Raw genomic sequence first — 6,473 nt, 5'->3', positions numbered from 1 at the left:
AGGGTTTCACCATGTTAGCCAGGATGGTCTCGATCTCCTGACCTCGTGATCTGCCCATCTCGGCCTCCCAAAGTGCTGGGATTACAGGCTTGAGCCACCATGCCCGGCCAAGTTCTTAATTTTAATATGGTTAAATGTTGTCTTCTCTGGTTAGTGTATTTTGTGTCTTAAATCCTTTTCTATTTTAATGTCAGAAAAAGTACTATTTTTTTTTTTTTTTTTTTACTGCTCTACCACTGATTCCACCATGTGTATTAATTTTTCTAAGTTGGTTTTTTATTGTAAAATATACACAACAAAATTGACCTTTTAAAACATTTTAAGTGTACAATTATTGGCATTAAGCATGTTCACAATGCAGCCATCACCACTATTCATTTTCAGAACTATTTCATCATCACAAACAAAAACCCTGTACCCATTAAACAACATATCCCTATTCCCTTCTCCCCCTAGTCCCTAGTAACCTTGGTTCTACTTCCTGTCTCTATGAATTTGCATATTTTTGGTCCTCATATTATTGGAATCCTACTATAGTTGTCCTTTTTTGTCTTGTTTATCCTACTTAGCATAATGTTTTCAAGGTTAATCCATATTGTAGCATGTCTCAGAATTACATTGCTTTCTAAGGCTGAATAATATTTCCTCATAAATATACCACATTTTTCCTATCTATTAATCCGTTGATGGACATTTCGGTTGTTTCCACTTGTACACATTGGTTGTTTCCACTTGTCCACTTGAGGAGCTATTTTCTTTTAAAAATTTAAACTTTTGTTTTTGTCCTTTTTTTTTTTTTTTGAGATGAGGTCTCACTCTGTTGCCCAGGCTGGAGTACGGTGGCACCATCATGGCTCACCATAGCCTTGACCTCCCAGGTTGAAAGTGATCCTCCTACCTCAGCCTCTCAAGTAGAATGTGCCACCATGCCTAATTTTTGTATTTTTGTAGAATAAAAATACAAGTGGTTTCATCGTGTTGCCCAGGCTGGCTTCAAACTACTGGGCTCAAGCAATCTGCCTGCCTTGGCCTCCCAGTGTTGGGATTCCAGGTGTGAGGCTCCACGCCTGGCCTGTTTTTGCTATTTAAGACTTTAATCTATCTGAAGTTGATTTTTGAACATAGTATGAGATGTAGGAATCTGACATTTTTTTCTATATGGGTAGCTGTTTTTTTTTCCACCTTTACATATTAAAAAGTCCCGCCTTTCCCCAACTTAGACTTTCTATTTGTCAATTTTAACAAAGTCACAATATCCTGGGGAATAAATATGACACAGGTAATTTAATTAACCATGTAACCATCACTCTGATTATTCAGTTTGTTTTCAGGCCTAAATAATCCTGATATGCTCATTTTATCTTTTCCTTTTAATTCTTTTTTGAAACTCAATTCTTTTTTTTTTTTTTTTTTTAGTCTCACATGGTCACCCAAGCTGGAGTGCAGTGACACGGTATCTGCTCAAGGGTTCAACCAATTCTCCTGCCTCAGCTTCCTGAGTAGCTGGGATTACAGGTGTGCACCATCACACCTGGCTAACTTTTTTGTATTTTTAGCAGAGATGATCTTTCACCATGTTGGTCAGGCTGGTCTTGAACTCCTGGCCTCAAGTGATCTGCCCATCTCGGCCTTTCAAAGTGCTGGGATTACAGGCATAAGTCACTGTACCCAGCCTCCTTTTAAATTATTTTAAGAAGCTGTTTCTAAGACTGGGATTATTTGGCTAAAGATTATGAATATTCTTTTTTTTTTTTTTTTTTTTTAAAGACAGGGTTTTATCAACTGGGCTGGAATGCAATCATATGATCATAGCTCACTGAAGCCCCATATCCTGGGCTCAAGTGATCCTCCTGCCTCAGCCTCCTGGGTAGCTGGGACGATAGGCACATACCACCACATGCAGCTAAATTTTGTACAGTCGGGGTCTTGCTATGTGGCCTAGACTGGTCTTGAACCCCTTGCCTTAGGCAATTCTCCCACCTCAAACTCCCAAAGGGCTGAGATTATAGATTTAAGTCACTGGAGTCAGCTTAAGGTATTATTTTTAATTATCTAAAATAAATATGCAGTAAATATTCTTTTTATAAATCTTTGTTTTCCTGATTGTTTCCTTAGCATATAATTTCAGAAATAGAACTGATCAAAGGGTATGTGCATTTTTAAGGATTTATAATGCCAGATGCCTTCCAAAAGGTGTTAACAACTTACTGAACTGACAGTATATGAGGGTGCTATAGAGTCATTTATTTGAAAAACAAACAAATTTTTATTGTCTAGAAATATATATTTTAAAAATTCCCCAGAAAAGATGCTATTCTCTCATTTTCCCATCCTCTTCCTCTTCCACACCTCTGAGACAAAGGACATTATTATAGTTTAGTAAAACTTCATCCAGATGTCCAGACAATACCCCAACTATGTATTCTTCTGTACTTGCAAGCTACATGTTCATATAGATACATCTATAGATCTGGTTAATCTACAGATACCAGTTAGCCTTTGTAATCCATTCCCCACTTAAGTTTCACCATCACTGGCTTTTCTGTTAATCCCTTGAGGAAAGGTTTGGGATTGAGGGGTAAATCCTTTATAACCACAGGAGAATGCTGCAGGCTATTCTCCGCTGACCAAGCTGCCACCCATCCCTCGTGACTGCAGCAGGTACTCCCAGACAGTCACATAAATGGACTAGGCCCAGGTCTGTAGTTCTTTGCTCTGAAAAAACAGATGTAATAGCTTCTATTTTCTATTTATCATTTCGTGGAAATAACAGGTGTTTCCCTAGAATGGTTTTTGATTTGGTGGTTAAAAGGACCTTGGACATTTAGGCCCTGAAATAAATTGTTGCATCTTTGAAGGAAAAGATGAAAGTAGTTTATCACACTTCAGTGAAGAGGCCTTTGGAGAAGTTTGTTCTAGATGCTGTGTATTCGCCGTAGAGGAGTGCTGGGGATTCCCCAAATCAGTAGCACTAAAGGATAACTGAAGAGAACAGAGTGACCTGTCAGATTGAGAATCAGTCTTTTGAGGCTGGGCATGGTGGCTCACACCTGTAATCCCAGCACTTTCAGAGGCCAAGGTGGGCGGATCACTTGAGGTCAGGAGTTCGAGACCAACCTGGCCAACATGGTGAAACCCCATCACTACTAAAAATTAGCTGAGTGTGGTGGTAGGCACCTGTAATGCCAACTACTTAGGATGCTGAAGCAGGAGAATCACTTGAACCCAGGAGGTGGAGGTTGCAGTGAGCCGAGATCACGCCATTGCACTCCAGGCTGGGGGACAGAGAGACACCCCGTCTCAGAACAAACAAACAACAAAAAAGAATCAGTCTTTTGAAAGTGGCAAAAAGGGCTGGGCACGGTGGCTCACGTCTGTAATCCTACCACTTTGGGAGGTCAAGGCTGGTGGATCACTTGAGGTAAGGAGATTGAGTCTAGCCTGGCCAACATGGCAAAATCCCGTCTCCACTAAAAATACAAAAATTAGCTGGGTGTGGTGACAGGTACCTGTAATCCCAACTACTTGGGAGGCTGAGGCAAGAGAATCGCTTGAACTGGGAGGAGGAGGTTGCAGTGAGCCGCGATAGCACCACTGAACTCCATTATGGGAAAAGGAGCGAAACTCTGTCTCCAAAAAAATAAATAAGTAAATAAAAGAAAAAAAAGTGGCAAAAAGAGCAGGCTAGAAGATACTAGCTACAATTCCTCTTTTTTTTTTTTTTCTTTTGGATTTCTTGGGAACGATTTCTTCCTAGTTAGACCGCCAGTGTTGCATGGTAACCCTATCCATGAAAAGGGCTGGAATATTGAAAAACTGCATGAAACTAAGTTCTGTGGGTCAGGCACAGTGGTTCACGCCTGTAATCCCAGCACTTTGGGAGGCCAAGATGGCTGGATTGCTTGAGCTCAGGACCTTGAGACCAGCCTAGGCACCATGGTGAAACTCCATCTCTACAAAAGATACAAAAATTAGTTGAGTGTGGTGGCGCATGCCTGTAATTCTAGCTACTCAGGAGGTTGAGGCATGAGAACTGCTTGAACCCAGGAGGTAGAGGTTGCAGTGAGCCAAGATCGTGCCACTGCACTCAGCTTTGGCAACAGAGCAAGACTTGGGTCTCAAAAAAAAAAAAAAAACTCTGTTAGTCAAAGAACTTCATAAAAAGTGAAAAAAAATCTATAAATTAAGAGACAGTTTACTGTGTGTACACATTATATGTATGTGTGTATATATGTATCATTATGGATTAGAATCAATAATATATTAAAAACTATTAATTCCTAAATGGAGAAATCATAAATAGACATTTCACAGAAGAAGAAAAAATATACAGCTAACAAATATATGAAGAGATAGTTAATAGAACAAGAAAAAATATACAGCTAACAAATATATGAAGAGATAGTTAATTTCACTAATAAAAGAAATGCAAGCTATACCACAAGATACCATTTCATATCCATTTGATTGAGAAAAAAATTAAGAAGTCTGACATTAGTAAGTGCTGAAGAGGATGTAGACCAACGGAAATCATTACACATGGCAAGGGGGTACGACCACTTTGAAACACAGTTTGACATTGTCTTATAAAGTTAAATCTTCACAGACTTTAGGACCCAACAATCCACTCCTAGGTGTATACCCTAGAGCATGCATTCTCAATGGAGGATATATCACCTAACCAAAGGGGTAAAATTAGTAGGAGAACAGGGTGAGGTGAGCCAGAAAAAAAAAAAGAAATTGGGTCGGGTGGGGTGGCTCATGCCTGTAATCCCAGCACTTTGGGAAGCCCAGGCGGGCAGATCATGAGGTCAGGAAATTGAGACCATCCTGGCTAACACGGTGAAACCCTGTCTCTACTAAAAATACAAAAAAATTAGCCGGGCGTGGAGGTGTGCACCTGTAGTCCCCGCTACTCGAGAGGCTGAGGCAGGAGAATGGCGTGAACCTGGGAGGCGGGGCTTGCAGTGAGCCGAGATCATGCGACTGCACTCCAGCCTGGGCGACAGTGCGAGACTCCATCTCAGGGAAAAAAAAAAAAAAAGAAATCTTACTCTTTTTACGTATACAGAGTACATAAAGAGGCCAGGCACAGAGGCCAATACCTATAATCCCAGCACTTTGGGAGGCCAAGGAGGTGGTACTGCTTGAGCCCAGGAATTCAAGACCACCCTGGGCAACATAGTGAGACTCTGCCTCTATTAAAAAATAAGGAGAATCACTCAAACCTGGGAAGCGGAGGTTGCAGTGAGTGGAGATCGCGCCACTGCACTCCAGTCTGGCAACAGAGTGAGACTTCATCTCCAAAAAAAAAAAAATGCATAAGAACATTCTGAGTCATAAAAGTGGAATAGGCTGGGTGCCATGACTCACTCCTGTAATCCCAGCACTTTGGGAGGCTGAGGCACACTTACGTGTATAAGGTGTACATGAAACATACATAAATTTAGGCTGGGCGTGGTGGCTCACGCCTATAATCCCAGCACTTTGGGAGGCCAAGGTGGGTGGATCATGAGGTCAAGAGATCAAGGCCATCTTGGCCAACATGGTGAAACTCTGTCTCTACTAAAAACACACAGATTAGCTGGGCATGGTGGCGTGTGCCTGTAGTCCCAGCTACGTGGGAGACTGAGGCAGGAGAATCGCTCAAACCTGGGAAGCGGAGGTTACAGTGAGCGGAGATCGCGCCATTGCGATCGCACGACAGAGTGAGTCTGGCAACAGAGTAAGACATCGTCTCTAAAAAAAAAAATGCATAGGAACATTCTGAGTCATAAAAGTGGAATGGGCCAGGTGCCCTGACTCACTCCTGTAATCCCAGCACTTTGGGAGGCTGAAGCACATTTATGTGTATAAGGTGTATATGAAACATACATAAATTTAGGCTGAGGCGTGGTGGCTCACGCCTATAATCCCAGCACTTTGGGAGGCCGAGGCGGTGGTCAGGAGTTTGAGACCAGCCTGGCCAATGTGGAGAAACCCCACACCCCCGTCTCTACTAAAAATACAAAAAAGAAAAAAAATTGGCCAGGCGTGGTGGCGGGCGCTTGTAATCCCAGCTACTCAGGAGGCTGAGGCAGAAGAATCACTTGAACCAGGAGGTGGAGGTTGGCAGTGAGCCGACATCGCACTACCACACTCCAGCCTGGGCGACAAGAGCAAAAAAATAAATAAATAAAATATAAATAAATTTTAAAGAGTACATAGAGATATGCAGTATTTAAATTTCATTAGAAGAGGAATTATTAGGGGAAAAAAATACTGAAAAAGGTTCCTTAGTGAGGCAACAATGAAAAAAGGTTGAGAAACATTCCCCTAGAGACCCTCTTACACATATGCACCAGAAAACATGTTTAAGAATGTTCATGGCCGGGCGCGGTGGCTCAAGCCTGTAATCCCAGCACTTTGGGAGGCCGAGACGGGTGCTTGCTTGAGCGCAGCTGGATTGCTTGAGCTCAGGACCTTGAGACCAG

At 42.0% G+C, this 6,473-nt stretch overlaps 1 protein-coding gene and 1 pseudogene across 1 annotated transcript in view; both read right to left on the bottom strand.

Moving 5' to 3' along the window:
• The window catches only part of PTPN9 (protein tyrosine phosphatase, non-receptor type 9), a 76,442-nt gene that overhangs the window by 46,126 nt on the left and 23,843 nt on the right, over positions 1-6,473 (bottom strand). The window lies entirely within an intron of this gene.
• LOC105505204 lies at positions 2,247-2,824 on the bottom strand (annotated as a pseudogene).

The sequence above is a fragment of the Colobus angolensis genome, unplaced genomic scaffold (assembly GCF_000951035.1).
Source record: "Colobus angolensis palliatus isolate OR3802 unplaced genomic scaffold, Cang.pa_1.0 Scaffold99, whole genome shotgun sequence".
NCBI classification, from domain to species: domain Eukaryota; kingdom Metazoa; phylum Chordata; class Mammalia; order Primates; family Cercopithecidae; genus Colobus; species Colobus angolensis.
This window is presented reverse-complemented; position numbering and strand designations above follow the sequence as displayed.